Source organism: Pyxicephalus adspersus, unplaced genomic scaffold, assembly GCF_032062135.1.
Source record: "Pyxicephalus adspersus unplaced genomic scaffold, UCB_Pads_2.0 Sca13, whole genome shotgun sequence".
Classification (NCBI taxonomy): domain Eukaryota; kingdom Metazoa; phylum Chordata; class Amphibia; order Anura; family Pyxicephalidae; genus Pyxicephalus; species Pyxicephalus adspersus.
The window spans coordinates 8,164-28,693 of record NW_027317020.1 but is presented as its reverse complement, the minus strand read 5'-3'; the positions used below and the strand labels follow the sequence as shown (position 1 = coordinate 28,693).

The window sequence follows — 20,530 nt, the reverse complement described above, 5'->3', positions numbered from 1 at the left end:
GTGTAACATGCACTAAATTAGGCCAGCACATTCTTATGAATGAGCTGGTAATACAGCAAAACAAAACCTAAAATATCATATGCTCATTGCTTGTTGCGCGTTGTGTTGCAACACCTGTGCGTTAAAGCTTCAGATACCTTCAGAATAAATAACAATGCAATGCACTACCGCATTGCACCTCAGTAAAGATCTTTTTGAGCCTAGAGAAATAAGGTCAATGGTTTATAAAATGCACTATTTGTCATCATTGTACCTTATTGTAAAGAAATTATGAAAATAGTCTTCATTTGTATAAATATGAGTATCCATTGGAGGAGTAATAAGGACTGCATGGCTGCAAAGTGTCTAAAATAGGGACAGACAGGAGAATGAGCTACATAATCTATTGTTGGCTTGTGGGGGAAGTATGAGAACCATAGCCCATTGTTGCTGGGGTCAGGGAAGCTTCCAGTGATCTTTACAATGGACATTTTGACATGCACAGAAACTTCATGTGAAATCTCTTATCTGCAATTCCCTAAAATCATCCTGTCTGTTATTATGTTCTTGTTACTCCTGTGATTACTTTATATATAGAGATTTTTATACTGAAAACCTAACCATAGACAACAGAGGCAGCAGGCATCTGTTTTGGCCTCTGTTCCCTAAACATGAATAGTCACCTAAGTCTTATTAGGGGAAAAAGTGTTAAAACATGGTTATCTATCCTGTCAATGGGAAGCCTTGTGGTGTCTGAGGACACCTAACAAACAGTACATAATCAGGACACTCAATTTAATGACTTTAGGCACCTTAAGAGATAAATATGTATTTACCAAGACAGGGGAATGCTTGTTTTAAAGCATTGCTTTGTAGATGTCCCTGATAGCCACCAAAATAGTTCACCAGCTCTCTGTGCACAAACAATTCTGTGTATAGGCTTTAAGCTTATCAGCTCAATATATAAAAAAAACAACAAGGCTGTGTTTGAACAACGCTAGTAAACAGGTCATAAAAAAGATGCTTATTTCTGAATACAATGCTATATTTCCTTACCAGATACCTCTTGGGTGACTACAGCAGTCTCGCTGCAGTATTATAATGTTATAGTGGGGAAATGTATTTATAGGGATCATCTTTTATCATAAAAATAAAATACAAGGCAGACATAAAAATGTCTTTGTGTGCACAACATTCAGTGCAGAGTTTTATTTATCTCATAAAACCATCAGGATGAAATGATAATAGATTCTCTATTTACTTGCTGTAGGTTAAACAGTGTTCTTTCACACAATGCACTGTATTGTATGTTGGCCTGCCTTTAGCGCTGCTGGTTGTTAAACAGTGTGATAAAAATCATGATCTTTATAGATACTTTACCAAGGCACATAATAACCATTTGCTTTGATCCCTTTGCAGTTTGACAAATACCCTACAAAAGTTGACCCCTTCTACCGTCACAGTGTGAGTTTAAAAGTGCTGTGTTAAAATGTTGGCTTATCTTTGTCTGTAGCATGCCGCAAACATCACCCCACAATAACCTGCCAAGATTTCAACGCTTCCCCTAATCATTTGAGCTTTGGCAATATACAGGCTTCATTCATGTGATTCATTTCTTCTGGAGATGCACTATCCTGTTTTTAATCAAAATTTGTCAGTGCTCATAAACTGTACAAGGAGTCTCACTGTGAAAAAGATGACATACATACAGCATGAGTTTTTTCCCACTGGGAGAATAATGATCAGCCAGGAATTTTAAATAGGGATTTCATGGGTGTTATAAAACTTACAAGATGAAATTTAAGTTATTCAAATGATGGCTGCAACACATGGAAAGTCTATAATCCAACAAAGTATTTAGATTTGTTAAAGGTTTGCAGAACTTGACTGATGCAAGGCATATATCTGGTGTGCAGCAGATGGAAAATAAATAAAATAGCAATACATTACTACTTGGCTCAGAGTTAGCAATAAAGAAGGTTTATATCCTAAGCTACTAAGTTATACCTTTTCCTATGAAACCCTCCAGCACAAGGAAGGGAGCCACATTTTAAAAGTTGTATGAACCACAGAGATGTATACTGGAATAGTTGTCAACTCAGCTAAATTGGTTTGGTTCTGGATGTTCTCAAAACATTGATTGATTGAGTAAGAGTAGATTGTAATTGGGTTACTGAGTTTACTATTAGTTAGAAGGAACCGTTGATAGATGTAAACAGTTTTGGATTAGGATATTCACAAAAAGTATGGGTGATCTGCCTATCAGTGTTTTGGTAACCCAACATTTCCTTTGCTAACCTCCACTGTTTCAGTAGTTCAACAGTGAAAGCCAAGATGACAAAAATGCACAGTTTTGTTAATCCAAAGACATGTTCTTTTACCGATGTCTGAGTAGCTAAGTAACAGATATCCAGAATAAGGATTTGTAGACCCAACAGTTTGTGTTTGGACACCTGTGCATTTAACCTTGCCATTATTCTAGTAGTTAGACAAAACAGACAGAAACCAACTATAAAATCAAGTGGCTAACATTTTTACTTTCCTAAAATATAGTTCACATAAACATTGAAGTACATTGTACAACTTAAATTTATAAAAAAAATTATGAAATGTTAATAAAAGATCTAATCAAGATTCTTATGTCAAGAAGCCCAAAAAAGTGTTATACAAAGAGATTTTACAGCATAACTATCTGTATGCGTTGGTTTCCACTTCCCCTTATGGAGAATAAAGCTCCCTCCTAAATGGTCTATAGATAGCATTAGCAATGACAGTATAAGCAGCAAAGCAGACTAATGAAGTCATAATTGTGCATATTCTTTAATTTCTTACACAACACCATTAAACCTTTTAACAAAGTAATTGAGTTTTAATGGAGTGAAATCCTGGCACTCTTAAAGCTTCATTTTTTAATTAGCTTGCTATTTCCCTTGGACTTATTTGGCTTAACATCCCTCTTGCTTTTGATGTACTCTAAATTCTGAAACCACTTAGGCATTCAATCCAATTTAATAATTCATAATTACAAAATCACCTTTTATTTTGGAAGAAAGGAATTCATCAAGGGTATCATTTCTGTGCTAATTAATGTTGAACACCCTTAAAGTTCCCCATTAAGCCCGATTCCCTGACTTGACAGGAGACTGATTTTTAACCCTCATCAATGCTTGCTTTTAGCTTTGCACTTGTGCTGTGGCTATGTGTTGTGTTTTATGTGTGATTTACCATTAGTTGCATTGGGCTATTTTTAAACAATGTTTCTTTTCTTATTTCCAGTTATTTCATTCATACCCTCCGGCTGTATCTGGCATTCCTCCAATGATCCCTCCCACTGGTCCCTTTGGATCTCTGCAAGGGGCATTTCAACCTAAGGTGAGAGGATGTTGTTTTTTCTACCTAATATTGTGTAACAATAGCTGTAAATCAAATTTACAGCCTAGTCAACAGACCATCCATTTTAGCAAATTTTTTTCTAAAAGATTATATGTGAATTTAACTTATTTTACTTTATTTACGAAGTCAAAATTCATTATTTATGAATATTTTTATGTACATATTTTTTTCTTTTGTGTTGTAATATCTCCCTTATATATTGTGTTTGCCATGCTTTGTGTATTTTGTAAAGTTTTTTTTTAGTTTTTGCTTAGCAGCTATTGTGCATTTTGTTGTATCACATCACCTGTTCCCAAAACATCATTTTATTAGCCAATGTCTATCCATCTACTAAAAGCTAAGCATATTACAGCTGTCCATTGTTAATAAACTATACTTGTTTTCTTTGTGTCCCCCTTGCTTGTGACAGCAAAGTGGCTCTGAAAGGACAATCTGTACCTGCAATCTAATACAGTGCTGACCTAAGGTCATTGTAACAGACTTAACCTGCTTTCGTGATGTGATATTCAAAGTCAATGTGCACCCTTAATGGTCTGTGAATGTAATAGCATCCTGTTAGCTAGATGGTCAAAGTTCATAATAAATTATGTAGGACTAGTGGAGGTATGGTTTCCTTCTTTATCCTGAAGTGTAAATGTGAAAAGGTACCAGCATTTGCAATTTTAATGATACATTAAGCTACGTGCATTGTATCTCCTTGGCCACTGCTGTTGGATCATGTTGTGAGACTACAGATCCATTTTTTAAAAAGAAAACGAATCACTCTGTTAGCCAGTTGAACATTTTCATATAGCTGAGCTTGCAACCCAGTGGTAATTGGCAATACAGGGCAGCTCAGATGCTGAGCAGTTTAACTGATAAGTTTGCGGTACTGCTGAAGCTTCCGTGTGTAATTTCATCTAGGTTAGAGATGGGAGCTTTGCTCATTATCACTGTCCCTGGGGGAATATTGTCGAAGATACTCAACCTACTGACACTTGAAATAAGGAATTGTACAATGACACGGGTGTACAACCTATGGAAAGGTAATACTAACCTTTCAAACAAGTTTAGAAGGCCGGGGCTTTATATTACAACTTAAAGGTTGACAGAAGGGTGAACCCTGGAAAGAATCATGTTAATATTGCCCCTCATTCCCACTGCCAAAACAGATGATGTCAAGCTTCACTTTATCAAGGAAAGTCACACACCATTAGGCCTGAGCTGCCTGAAAATAAAAAAGAAACTGCCAGGCACAGGGGCTTGTCAGACACGAGCTAAAGAGATACGAAGTAGCACTGGGAAGAAAACTATTTTGTCATGTCCAATTAATTTCACATGTTGTCTCTTTCTCAGACTTCCAATCCCATTGATGTCGCAGCTAGACCTGGAACTGTCCCACACACTCTGTTGCAGAAGGACCCAAGGGTAAGTGTAAGGGAGAGAAACTCATTCCTTAGTGTCACCATTATGTCAACATCTTTCTGACCCTCCTGGGAGTGATAAATGTCCTTGTCACAAAGAGATAGTCAGCCTTACACCTTGTGCTTCCCATAGACTTTGTTTCTGTTTTCTTGCTTAAGGGATGTGTTCCATATTATTTTGATTCTCAGACTGAAGTCTTTCTTGATCATTTTTAATGTCACTTGATGCTCACCCCTATGCTAGTGTGGGTTGCAGAGCTCACCAGGGGATCCTATAGGCTGTTTGAGATAATTGAGTGTTCAAAGGACAAGCTTCCTATTATATTTAACAACAAATTCCTTGTCTATTTCACACAAAGAACTAAAACAGCATATGCATTTTTTGCACCATTTACCACATTTAGTAGGGGATCCTGGGTAAACCCATTAAAATACAAATATCCTGCTGCCCAGCAAGTTTGTTTCTAAATGCAATTTCTCCAGGCAACGTTAGAAATAAAACAAGAATTCTGTCTGGTAGCTAAGAAAGACAACTAAAAAATGTTATTCATCAACCTTAAACATGTCCTGATATTTTGCATGTTACAATTGATCTGGTGCACCAATTACTGTTTGCATGTCCAGGAATATAATAGCAAACCATAGCACCATATTTACCAAAAAAACAATAAATCCCTGAAGGTGTAAAGGAGAATCCAAATATTCCTTAACTCAAGATTTCTGACCCTAGCCTGAAAAACTTTATTGAATCTGGCATAAGCCCTGTGTGTAAATTTAATCAGAACATCAGTGTTTTTCAAAGCATTCTCTTGCTTTTCCTATACAAGTTATCAAGATTGGAAATAAAAATGGAAAATATGGGTGATCACATTTTTGGCCACTTTTATAAATTATATAGAGTGGTATACAAACAGCATCTTTATAGGGTATTATTTCCAAATGCAAGTTCTTAGATGTAAAAAAAATAGAAAGAACTAATCTCCCCTGCTTATCCAAGCACCTGCCATTCCAAACAAAAGGAACTATTTTGTTTGCATAATTTAGGGTGCTCAAATGGTATAGTTTGAGACTATTTTCAGGCTGATCCTTTAAACAGTGTGATTAAAGGGATTTTGGAGCAAGAAGATAGCAGATATCTAATGTTTGCCTTTCTATGGGATTTAAAGCCTCACTATCTAATGGATAGTAACCATCCAACAAACCTTCCACTCATCATTGAGCCATTTCTGTTTAGGGGGATTTCTTTGTCCATACAGGATTATCTCAGTGCAGACAGCTGTTGAAATGAGATGAATGAACCAAAATATTCCTGCATACCATACATAAAAAAGATAAAATTACAACATAAACTTTACAGACGGCAGACATTTAAAAAGAAGAAATAAATAAATATAAGAATTTGCTTTTAGTGGATACATTTGTGTTAACATACTTCTGTTATTATGTAGCATTCCACAAAGATTGTGATAAACTCAAAGGCCAAAAGTGACATGTTAAAATAAACTGTTAGTCCGCATTATATAAGCTAAGTGTCTCCCTTAATCTCTTACAATTTATACATGTAACAATTCAAATCAACAGACTAGAAACTTTGTTCAGTCAACAGACTACTACAGTCTGGGTTACGCTAGTCTTATATTAGTACTTGCATATGGGAATGTGATATGAAAGGATGGTTGATAAAACATTAAGGAGCCAACCAGTTAATATAGGGAGTGAATCCAAGCCAAAGAGGAACTGAAATAGGTCCTATCTGTTTAACAAATTATGCCACTAGCACACCTCAGGATCCTGGCAATAAATTGTATATAGTAGAGAGCTCTGTATCTAGATCAGCCGAAATCACCAGTATTGGCCAAATTTAGGACAGTTTAGAAGCAACTGATCAGCACATTATTAAGGTTCTGATTAAGTTTCTTTGAATGATCTGATTTTTTTCTTGCAAATTTTATGTCTGTTTGTTATTATCGACAGAGGATGAAAATAGATAGTTTGGTTGATTTACTAAAGAAGCCGAAATGGTTTACATAGCAATGGTTTATTTTGTAAATGTTCATTCTACTAAGTAAATAAAATACAATTGTGTTCACTGTAAATTCTTTAAAGTAATGTGGAAAAAAGTTTTTCTAAAAAAAAGCAATATTTTTCTGCATATGATTAGACAACTTGCTCTGATCTACTAAGGTTAGTAAACATTCTACCTTCCTATTAAAGTAACTCCTAAGTGTATGAACAACTTTGTCCAACATTGCATCTCATACAGGTTCATTGGATAAACCATCAGCTTCATGACAACTATAATGCGGCTTTAGGTCATAAACCTAGAATTTATGTCTGAGCCAAACGTGTTAAGGCTAGTGAAACAAGTAAGGAAGTAACGCTGGACATATCAAAAACAGTACTGCCAGCTACAAGAAAATAAATCTACATGGTGCCCTTTGATGTTATCATTACATCAACACTATCTATTTGTAGATTTGAAAGCTCAGCAGCCATATTTATGCAATGTGATACTGCCACAGCTGATCAGTATCTTAAGTGATTGCAACTGCAACATGAGCTGTGCCATATGTTCCAACTGTATAAACTCTAGTCAACGAGTGTCTGCCTAAATGTGCCATTCTATGCTGTCCAATATCACACATGTCCCAAACCCTTCAACCAGAAAAGCAAGAAAATTCTCTATTTGTAACACTTGTCGACTTTTTTTTCTAGTGCTTATTCCAGAAACTACAAGCCTCTTGACAGAGCTTTCATGGCCTTCTAGTTGATCTCTGGGCACTGTAATCTTGAGAACATTTTCAGCCAGTCAAGTAGGTGCTTCACTTTGCATATGCAGTCCCATGTAACTAGCTGATAAAAGTTGAGCAACACTTTATTTTGTAAGGAAGAATAAGTAAGGAAAGATAGCTTGTGATGTACTAATGCGTAGATATCCCGAGATGTTTTTCTATATGCTTGCATTTAATACTTAACAACCATTTCAAAATACAAAGAACCAGTTTTAATACAAAGATGATGTTATTTCTTTGCATTTGTAAACTTGTAATTTTTGTATCAGTACATTTAGATATATAAGGAGTATATTTATTTTTAAAGTATTATTGTAAATCTATTTAAAACCTGTATACAACCCTACCTATAAATATGTACTGATACCACTACCTGCATTCCAGTATACGGCATGATGATATTTTTACATAACAGATATACTCCTTGGGGTGTAATTTAAATATTATAGAATATCAGAAATAAATAGATTTACAGATAGGGTGGATCCTATACTCACTAAAAGCAGAAAACATATGCATCGATGATCATCAAAACATATATACTCATAAATTAGGACAATTAGTAATACCAAGTCTGTAAATACACATGGATCATGCCTATGTGATGATTTTCATATACATAGCAAGATTTGATTGAGGTAAAATACTGATTCACCCATCTGTACTAGTGGGTATAACAATTTATCGTATGTAGGAGTGAGCCACCGTGGGAACTCATAACATATTTTATTGCATTTACTAAACATTTAGGTTTGTTTCCCCATCGTAAAGATCAGTCAAGATGTTTTCATTAATTACAAATTCTTTTTTCGCTTGTGGTTTAGCCGTTAAAGTCATGGTCTGTTTTTCAGTTAAAAGTAATAAACTTTCAAAAGCACTTTGGCAAAATGATGTATAACGCTGCCAGGTTTTAGTAAACACCCAGCATTTATTAAAACAAGTGTGGCCTTGATGGTGTACAAAACAATTAGGTTAAAGCCTAAAAAGTACAAACTTTCTTGTGTTCCAGGAAAGTACAATAATTAATCTACTTATTTGTCGAATTTTCCAACTCTTACTGGAACTGTTTCTTTAAGAGTTAAAATACAACAAATATATATTCTATCAACTCGAAAAACCCCATGTATATTTTATACACCTGAGCACATGCGTTAGCAATCTACTCTAAAAGTTTGACATTTCAAAAGGTTCCGCTACACTTCAATTTACTTTGCCATGTATCTTATCTTACTCAAACAATCTAATTGCCACCCAATCTTTCAACAGCACATCATCTTAGCACCTAGCTGACAGGATCGGCATTCACCTGAGGGCCTCATTAGACTATAGCAGTTCAGTGGGACAAAAATACCTCAACAATACCTGCTCAACACCCAGGCTGCTGACTGACAAGCAAATAATTGGGCTAAACAAACCCAAAGCACTGTGCAGCTGCCAGAAACCAGTGTGTGCTGTGACTCTTCCGCAATAACAGTCAGTAGTGACTGGTTAACGTCACAGCAAATCTTTGAACAGCGGATAGTGGTGACACATGGCAATGACAGCCTTAGAAATGTCATGCTAGTTACTTCAAGTACTGAAGTCCCTTATTCAAAATGGCTTCTGGAAACTGAAAATTTGCACTGTAGGTAAGCATATATTTAAAAAAAAAAAACAAACACATGGAAGGCAATTAAACTGATTTTATTAAATGAGCTGCATTTGCTCAGCTAGTTTGTGTACCAAGTATTGTGTTTATTTAGCCTCACAGGTTACTTACAGGAATGGGCACAACATCTAAAAGAAAGCAATGTCAGTTTTAACAAAGATTGTCCATTGGAACTAAAATTGGAAATTTCTGTTAATTTCTTTTAATGATCAGTACAACAATTAAAATGTTTGTACAATGCACCATGTAAAGGTTTAAAACAACAAACAGTTATAGCATACAGAAAAACGTAATTTAGTTTGAAGTAATCCTGTAGTCTGCCTACAAAGGTCAAACTAACACATATTTATCAGACACTTTACGCTACTAGTATGTCTGAGTTTTCCACATACATCCTAACAAATGTTGTAGAGGACAGAGGTCCTGTAGCTACCCATGGGCTTTAAATGGCGGTCAGAAGTTCCAATCGGTCAAGCAAAGGGGGAGCAATATATCTATATATAGGAACAACAGTGACAGGCTGTGAAAATGCATTCCAGATGATCGATTCTTCCCATGAGATTGATCATAGTTTATATGACATGAACAATCACAACAGAAAACCAAAGGACAGAATTTAAAAGAAAGGTCAATTGGCTGAATTGGAAATTCTCATTTGAATCCTTCCCCACTGTGAGTACAGATCTAAGCCCAGTAATCTCCACACAGACAGCAGCAGGGAATTCAAGCCAGTTGTACTCAGGGGAAATAGCAATCAGCTGGGCTGGGTCGTTCATCGGGATTGCTAGTGCTTCCCATGGGATAAGGCCACTGCTAGAGATACTTGTCTGCACTTCCCCCTACCTCAGCACATACGGCTATCCAACAAACCTTGTACTGCGATAAATACGTAAGTTGCAATGGCTAACTACTCCTTTTCAAGTTCCTAGTTTTTTCTGAGCCATTCTGTCATGCTAATATGTAGTAATTATATTAATATGGTAAGCCAGAGATATCTAGAGATTTTATTTAGCCTTTTTCACTCTACTCACACCTTCAGAATGAAAAATTTCTGGCTAAACAGAACCATAAAACACTACTCCACATTGGTGCTGCGTACCTGAGAAGCCAATCGGCCATGTGGAAGCAGATCAAGATGGTGCATGACCAATTGGTTGGTTTATTTTACCATATAAACATTGAAACTACATTATGAGGTTTAAAAGAACCTAAAACAATATCCAAATGATTGTATTTATTCTATTAAAACAATGTTGTGGTTTATTAATAAATATTTTCACCCAAGATTCACACACATTTTACGCAGGATTTACATAAAATATTATACTTAGGAACGTGTGCAAATTTTGGATAAAAGTTGTATAAATCATGGGTAAAAACATTTAATAATAGGTTGATGTATATTTACACCAAAAATATAGAAATTTACAATGTAGACTTTTCGTACATATTAAAATACATCAGGGTTGCTGAAGAAGAAAGATTCTCCCTAGGTGTACTGAGAGGAATCTAATAAAAATGCCTTTGTTTCATGGGCACATATAGTAGATGTGTGCACTGTATGTCTTTTTAAATTACTGTACTCAACAGGGAAGCAATGAAAGACATCCAGTCCAATTGTTCTCAGTGCATAAACCATAATTAATGCATTGCAAGCAGTATTCATTCCTAGTACTAGTGTTGTTGTATGTTACCATGTTCCAGGTATCATTTAATGCGGTAACCAAGATGCAGAATATTTAGATGTTCTCCCCCTTGTTAACGGCCAGCCCGAGCTCAATAGGCAAGTCACTCTTGAATGTTCCTCCAGAGCCTGTTTCCAAGGAGACTGTGCCCTCGGAGAATAAGCAACCTGAGCTGCACCAGCCCCCTATTATCTTTTGACAAGATGTTGACTGTTGGAGAATGCCATGTCCCTTGGGACTGATAGCTTACTTAGAGTCAAAATGGTCATGCCAAACAAGTTCTCCAGAACTGGCACCCACTTTAACGTAACTCAAGAATGACAATTAATTGGATTTACAAAGCTCACGGTAATCGTTCTTGGAGGTGCCCACTTGTGAAAAGACTTGAAATAAATGACCACAGTAGCCTTAGCATTGGATCCTGGTGTCACCACAACAATGTAAAACCTATTCACTACAAAGTCATTGAAAAAATGAAAAGACAATTACCTAGTATTTAAATAACACTGAATAATAATGCAACCAGAAGCACTCAGGCAGTGTAGGAGTTAACTGCCTAATTGTAAGCACTGGGAACAGAGAAAAATGTGGCAACAGTCAGCGATTTTCGGGCATCATTGAAAAAAAGTGTTCTATGTACCTGTAGCAATATAAAAAATTAAATTGGCACAATTTGAACTTTTTGACATTTTACTATTGTTTTCCTAATCCAAGAGCAGTCACAGGACTGCCTAACTAATATTGCCAAATGTATCCCTATAATTCTTAATAAATCATTTCTTATACATCAAAGTGACATGAGTGTTTATGCACCAAGTGCACCAAGTTCTCGACAGGGAAGCAAGACATGTTTAATAAAGGTTAATTTCACCCCAAACTGATATATCAGATTTGGATAGGCAGTGGTGGGATTAATTACCCGGCTACATTTGAACTTGGAATAAAAATATTGGTTGGATTCTCTTCTCAAAAGCCCATACCCATGGTAACACTCACAATAAACTGTGACCATTAATACAGAAATATCAGTTTTCCAGATTAGATGAGATAAAAGGACCATCATATATGCCTGTTATCCCACAGTCTCCAAATGCAATTACTCACCTTCTTAAGACTAATTTTTAGATCTTTTTACAAAAAGTGTACCAAACCAGTTTTTGTCACAACATGGTAGATAACCCTGTACCATGCAGGTATAGTTAGAAACAGCTGGACTGGTTGCATCATTAGCAAAAATTACATACTCTACGGCTTATATAAACCTATCAATAGCAAACGCTGCGGAAAAAACATAAGCAAGAGCTGTTACTCTCTAAAGCAATAAATATTAACAGAGATGTTAAGATGCCTTATAAATTAATTTATTAAAGTTTAATAATAATACTTTCAGAATCCATGATACAATGGATGAAAAGCAACAGATAAGAGAGAATAGTGCTTTCAATGGACTCTTGAAGAAATCCAAATATGTGCACATCCTGCAATCAGTCAATTAATATGTGCACTCAAGGCTATTCTGCTTCCAAAAGAGCACTTGAAAACAATTTGCTTTCCAGCTTGCTATCTTTTAAGCAAAAGTTTGCACTAAGCAATTAAACAGCTCATTCAAGCTTTATCCAACACACCTTATGCAAACAGACATTCTGTAGGAGTCACTCACCAGCTGATAGTGAGTGTGTGCGTGTGTGAATGCATATACTCAAAGGTGAAACACAAATCATACTAGCCACAAAATCCTAAGAATAATAGCACTGATAACCCAAGGCTCATAAATACTTTGTTATTGCCTTTGTTCCACTGTGATAAAATACAATTTAGATTAACGATCTACCTCTTTATATAGCCCTGACAACCATTCAGTTGGAATTAGACTTCGCCTCCTGGACAAATCTGAGCACGATGGCTCATTAAAAAACATTGATGAAAGCAATAAAAGTAAAAACAGCATGGATTCACAAGCTGAACATTTTGCACCTGGTTTCAAGTTGTAGAAGGTGTTCATACATGGGCAGATATTTCATCTGATAGAGCTAAAGATCCTCTATTTGGCCTTCCCATAAATTACTGGTGAGGATCATACAAATACAAAGTATATCCCATGGATTTAATAAAACCTTGCAAAACCTGTTAGATGACTGTGCTTTGCAAGGATTGGGATCAATAATGACTCACAGAATCATTAATGAATCCTAAAAAAACTTAGCAAGTGTGCCAGGTATAAGCAGATATATTTGTTAAGTGCTAACGAGCCAATTACAATGTAATTGGTCATGACACTAATACTAGAAAGTCTGTCTACTGCAAAGTAAGATAAGCTAAGGGGTACTAAAGGTAGGAACTGTAAGGAAATCAGCCTTTCATGTAGATGCTGGTACTTGTAAAACATTTGCAATGTACTAAAATGATTTTGCAGTGTTTTAATGATGTTTTACTACAAGGGTGCCAGTAAAAACAAAAGCAAGATACGCACAATGTGCAAAGTGCAGTAAGCCAAAGCAACTACTCTGAAATCATTTCCTAACTGGCCTGACTACAATAAACTTAGGAAATCCACAGTCTAATAATAGATTCTGAACAATAACAATATGCTCATTTGAATCCCTCTATCATTGACAGAACTGTTTAAAACGGTAGCAAAAGTTCTGTAATCACCAGCACCCTCACTAAACATCCGGCACATTGGAACACTAAATGAGTGAGGTCCTTTTTACTTTTTTTTCATATAAACTGAGTGCTAAGTTGCGCCCAAGCAAAGCCTGGCTTGTACCGCAATGCAAGGGCAATGCGTGCGAATGAACAAACCTGCGGTGGTTCTTCTTCCAGAACCCTGCTGCAACCTAACCACAACTGCAACTATATGCAAAAAGTGGTTTCAAACTGCTTCCATAAAGTTGAATTGGATCAGTTAGGACTGAAATTGAGGATGCGGTACAACACTTTTTTTACGACAAGTCTCAAATTGGCCTTAATGGAAAATTGTAGGGTGGTCAACACTCTTTAGATGAAGATGACTTTACTGCTTAATGTTCTTCTTTTAACATCTACCCCTACATGATTAGCAATTAAGAAAATTTGGTTATTGGTTTTTGCACTGCCTCACTTTCCACCTAAATATTCTCCAGAATATTTATTTCTTTAAAAAAAAGTCCTAGACTTGATCAGGTAAACTATTATTTCAGCTACTCATGTGGCTGCCAGTCATATTAAACAAACATCAGTTTACATTTTCTGTGGGATAAACGAAGAATTGTAAGACCAGTTTTGCAGATTTTAGATGTTCCAAAACAAGTAATAAACCATGTCCTATGATTATATTGTAAACTTATCAAATATGTGTAAAACTTTTGTCTCAGTGGTCGTAAAATATAAGGCCATGTAAGGCCCATGTCACTGCTTCAAGCCTAAAATAATTCTAACCAGTTTATCAATGTCCCTTATTGACCCCACATTCTCCCAGAAATCTGGAAACCCTGGTTAAACCAAGTAGGCTTTTAGCATAATTCTTTAGTGACTTGAAGTGCATGAAGATTCTTTACATTAAAAGGACTTAGCATGGTCTGCCTTGTGCATGTAGCACCTTGTCATGTCATCATCCATATTTGACCTAACCCTGTCCCATTATGCTTGCACCCTGCACTTAAAGGACATTGCACTTATCAAACCGCAAATACAATTACCCTTCATTAAGCTGAAGACCTCAGCAACAAAATATATTTGTCTAGGATAGTGGGAGATGAAGAAAAGAAGTACAGAAGTCTTATGTAAACAATTGAACAATACAGCATTATCTTATCTGGAGAACCTATTGCTGCTTGTCTGTAACTGTGTGCTTTACTGCCAAAATAAAATAAATTGAATCAGCTCACACATGATAGCATGTTCTTTCCTAAGTCATACTAATTGCTTGGCTAATTGATGTTTGTTGAACTTTCTCCATTTCATTGAGTGATTAGGTACAAAGCTAACAGTTGACATCTGTAGGCGCTTAACTGGCGTCTGTAATTACTGTTAATGTTAAATAATTGTTAGTTAATTGGAATGGTAACTGGCTGAATGGAATCCAGATTGTGAAGCAACACAAAAAAAAAGAGAAATCCTATTCTAAATAAACATGTATTTTCAAGAAAAACATTTTAACACTGTTGTGAAAAGCCACCAATGGCCTTCAAACTTGCAGTGTTGTTTTACTTTGACAAGAATCCATTAAACCATGGACAAGCTCAAGGTTTACTTTAATGTTGCTTAGTATTAGTGTATGTCAAATAATGAGCTGCAAATATAATTCTCGTTTCTATGACAGCAGATTTTCCTATTTAGGAATCTGTCAAAAACTGGACATATATATCTTTTACATATTCATCCTATATGATAAGTGCCAGGTCAAAAGCTGGTAACAAAAGAAAAATGTTCTTCCTATTGGAAATGTTTTTGTGTTTTTTTACAGTATAGTATAACAATAAATTAATAAAGCAATTATTATTTTTTTCTTACTAAAGTGCTTTTGTAATTAGCTTCTAAACACAGAAACTGTTTTGAATTTTAGATGAGCTCATCAACTAATAGTAAACATTATCATTGGTATAGAATATTTATTACTTTTTTATAATATCCTTGAACCATCATTTTCCTTTAGACATTATATTCATTATTGCAGCAAGATACAAACATTATCAAAAGTATTGAAATATCATATATATATACCAGGCAAATAACATTACATTTAAAAAAAATGTGATATATATTTTTATAAAAGGTACCCTCATTTTCCCTTTCCATCATTTGGTGCCCATTAACAGCACATAGAGGTCAGCCTATCTTCACAACAATTGTACAAAACAACCAAAGAATCATACGACAACTTGAATCAAAGCCAAAATAATTCTAAAAAGGAAAAAAACACTTGTGTCGCACAACTGTCTTCCGTCAATGATATACAGTGTTTCTTTTTCAATCCACCCCCAAAGCTTGTGCACAGGAGGCCAAGTATATTTAACACATGTCAACGCTGTAGATATCTACGCTGCACAGATTGCTTTAAGGACAGCAGGAAAGAGTTAGAAATTGCTGATACAGCAATTAACTAGTCTTTGGATTCTCTAGGATTAAAGAGTGTTAAACTACTAATCTAGGAAATCTCATTAATCATACATAATGTATTGTTCTAATTGGATATCGATGTCTAAATCCCGTTTACAAACCTTGTACATTCAGAACGCCTTGTGAATTGCGGCTTTTTAGAATACAGATATGGTTCAGAGAAGAGAAAATTGACCTTCCTTTCAGCGTGTTCTTTGCTCTTGGCAAGTAATACGACATAATGCGAAAAAACATGACTTTTAAAAGCAGGCAAACCTGCTTTGTTTAAGAACTTAAACATGATGTTCATCAATCTGACAGCTTCTTGACAGCATTGTCAACTACCTATCTACCAAATCGCTGAACACACTGCAGCCAAAACCTTCCTTGTCTCACACAAGCATTACATAGAAGAGTACTTGCACCTGTTTTTTAGCTCACATTGACACTATCACATAGCAAAAGATCTCCTTTCAAGTTGTTTTACATTTGATGTTTACTGAGCTAATCCAATGAAAAACTCCCCTTAGGCACTTTCTACTCTATTTTTTTTTTTTCTTTCCCCAAGCCTAAAAATAAAGCTAGTAAGCCTAATTTTCTTTCTGGCACCTGGGTTATGTACAGCGTCCTAACTCCATTCACAGTACCAGCAAGAATTAGCATATGGCAAGAAAGAGAGGACTCGTGAACAGAGAAGAATGGACCCATTTTAATGGAAATAGAGGCCAAAAGAATAATCTACCATCCACTAAAAAGCTTATTTGTGTATGGATTCCCAAGCAAAGCCTAGAAGAGCTGATGTTGATTTTAGAATACACAAAGAAGCTTTAATCCTTTCAAGGGCACTAAATCACAACAGAGGAGAGCCTCACAAGAAAGTCTTGCTGTCAAGGATGCTTATTCAAAACCAAATAGATGCCACAAATCAAACCCTGTAAGTAAACACAAATAGAAATATGGGAAATAGGTTTGACAGAATAAAAAGAAAACCGAGGGAAGGGAACAAGGGATCCTCTTCATCAATCACGCCTCATTCTTGGTGAAGTGGGCTCTTCACCCCAGAAACAAACCATCAGGTAGGAATGTTGATTGACCAAACTGCCTTCCATTCTTCTAGCTAAAGCCTAACAATGACCTTAGCACAACTCCAGGACTCCAATTTAAACAAATATTAAATTTAATATAAAAATGTCAATAATCCTTTTTGAAAATTTCAGTGCCGCTCTCAACTGTTCTAATTTTTGTGCTTTAGTTTTTAATACTTTTTTTTTTTATTTGTGATTTGTTCCTTTTTTATTTCTTATTTGTTTTTTTTCCTAGGTAATACCTTTTTGTTAACAGTACAAGTAGAATGAAGTATTTAAAAAAAACTAAACTTGCTTAATAACACTGGTAAACTACTATTCTAGCACTGGTTATTACCTTAACAGTAGCAGTTATTTCTATCGCTTGCACCAAGATTTTTTTTAAAAGTGCCAAAGAAGGTAAAGATTAAACGCAAAGATTTTGCTAAATGATAAATAAAATTACTTTTTAAGAGTTAATATTTTGGCTTTATTCTCTTGAAAATATCTGAGGAATAAATATATATAATATGCAAATAATACTTGTAAATATGCTTCAACGTGTAAGAGAAACATAGATCTCAAAACTCTAATTTATATATCCATTTTTTTATTGTTTCTAAAATAATATCAAATAACAAACACATAATATGATTAAAATATTATCTGGTCCATGTATGTAGTTCTAATATAATTAGGTTTAATACTGCCAGGCCTATATATTAACTATAACGATAACTTTGCTTTAACAGTCAATCAAAGCTGCATATATGTCTATTACCAGATTCAGAACATTCCTATACTATTTAGATTACGCACGTGCCAAATTATAAATATGGCTGGGGGAAATGGCAAGCTATCAAGAGATTACAAATAAACCAAAAATAATTACGCAATAAATTACAAACTTACCATTTTTTGGGATAGTGCTGAAGAATTTTTCTGAACTGGCATCTGAAACCTGAAACACAAAAAAGATATTTTAACATTTCTTGTTATGACCATTTGCATTTTGCATATATATATATATATATATATATATATATATATATATAAATTATGCATTAAGGTTTCATGTTTTGTGGGCATATGTATGCCTCTTCCTTATAAAAATAGTTCAACATTTTTTTTTATATTTTTTATATTTTCAGATGTAAAAAAATGATTTTTCTTGTATAACAAAGAAACTAACGCTGCAGTGGCAAGGATCTTTCCACACGGTGGTGCTATTTAGCTGTGCATTTTACAAGGCAGCTTTTGCCTGAAAAGGGTTTTCTGCACACCAAATGATGTTGTTTCCAGGCCCATGCACTTTCTTGATGTGCTATGTTACCAAATGTGATACAGCTGAAGTGGTGCAGCAGTGTTGTGGTTTCATAGACACATTATTTTTAATTACTCTGTCTCTCTTGGCTCAGCACATTTCTGTAACTCTGGGATGTTTCTTAACCCACAGCAGTTAATCCAGAATTGTTATTGCATTTGGGAGCTCCTACAAAAACTGAACTTCTTAAACTATCAAGCTTATTTAACAAGGTAGCGAAAAGAGCAAAGATGTTGTACACAGAGCAAGTGATCCATTGTAACCAATCAGGTTTTATCTGTCATCTTTTTTACCGTATTGGTGGCTATAAAGCAATGGATTTTGAACAAGGTTCCTACCTGAAAGATCCTGAAACATGTGAAAAAAACTATCATGCAATACTTAAAATGATCCATTTAGGCCATAGAAATATGTTTTATTTAAAAACAATAATTGCTGAAATATTACACAAAATATTACAACTATCGTACAATCAGAAAATGTCCCGTATTCACCATTACTTTTTCTTTTTTTTTTCTGTTTAATTATTACATTTATTCTTAAATACAAAATGTCTATTTACATTATTCTAATAATTGTGGTATTTTATAGTATTTTGGTATATATGGCATTTTAAATTTGTCTGTGGCATAAATATGTGTATTTTAGGGCCGCTTTATAAAAAGATGGAGTGTTGAAATAAAGGACCTTTCACACCTCCATATGACGACTGACTTCATCAGCAGCATTGATTTGCTGTGATCTGTCGGAGGTCAAGGGTCACTGACCTGACCACAAACTAAGCAGCTCTAGACAGCTGAAGAGGTGCTGAAAATCCTACAGCCCTGCATTGTGAACCTGTGTATAATACAACTTCCAATATTTTTTTTGAGAATCAGCCCACAAAATTGAAACATTACTTATACTAGAGATGCTAATTTAACCACTAGACAACTAATGAGAAGCCAAAATAAAATGTAAATGTGTGCTATAAGTACAATAGAAAGCATTACGTTTTGTATTTTTAATATTTAAAATATGGCAAAAATTGATTGAAATGATGCAAAGATTATTCTGTATCAATATTAACCCCAACATCTATTGAAGAAAATTTAGGTACGAGTTAAAAGGGATAAAAAATAGAATTCAATTCTCACTCAAAGAGAAGCGGTTTTGTGTCTGATATATAAATATTTTTTTTAAATATTTAGGCGTTTGTATATACAACTTTTTTGCCAAGTTCAGAACAATGGTATCACATCCGATATTAATTGGATAGAAGAACATATTCACACACATATTAACTATTTGTATAAACAGCCCCAACATGTTATCGGAACCTTTTGAAAAATGTCACTGTAAAAATAACCCCAAAAAAATAGATCAACCTTGATGCACGACTAGCATCAATTATATTTAAAAAAGTACAATAACAGAGAAGAAATCCCAATGACATGTAACCAAAGAATAATGATAATTAAATCAGAAGCAATGTTTTAAATTATTATCCCAGGTGTGCCCTGAACAAATTTATTTACAAATTTATTTATATATTCTTACTATTTTATTGAAATAACATTTCCTAATTTTTATTCATATAGAATTATTACAATAACTCTTTTTTTTATATATATCTTGAAAACTGAGCTTCAAACACAATAATGATCATGTTGTTAGAAATCTCAGTAATTTAAACTGCAGTGATCATGATTAGATTTACACCTTAAGTACACCTACATACTTTGCCACCATGAAATATTTAGTTACTTTTTGATTAAATACTTGTTTGGAAAAAACACTACCCGTGCTATCTATAGGATGCCTAATAATAAACATGTATCATTTAAGCTCTTTCAGTAGGACAGCAGTATACCACATCAGTTTTAGTTTCCACTGGAACAATTGACGTTAAAAATATTCTATTCATTTGACTATCTGAGGACATAATAATTTTATATCAAGGCATCAGCTCTCTCCCTCTTCTTTCACTCTGAGGCCCATGCCTATTCAAATCACAGTTGTTGAACTGATTGTGACTATTCTCTTGCTGTCAGTTGATATTAATGACTACACTGACAATCACAAATTCATATAGCCAAAATTAGACTCCTTAACGCAATCAGGGAATAGGGTAACCTCATTCCGTTCAGCATTATTCTTCTAGAACTTTTCATCAAGGCTATAATA

General features: G+C 34.8%; 1 long non-coding RNA gene across 1 annotated transcript; it reads left to right on the top strand.

Annotated features, from left to right (window-relative positions):
• The first annotated feature begins 426 nt into the window (after positions 1 to 426).
• Positions 427 to 5,066, top strand: LOC140344786 (uncharacterized). The gene is made up of 3 exons (XR_011923669.1): positions 427 to 1,443; positions 3,256 to 3,351; positions 4,708 to 5,066. It is a non-coding gene; the product is annotated as an uncharacterized lncRNA (long non-coding RNA).
• The last annotated feature ends 15,464 nt before the right edge of the window (positions 5,067 to 20,530 follow it).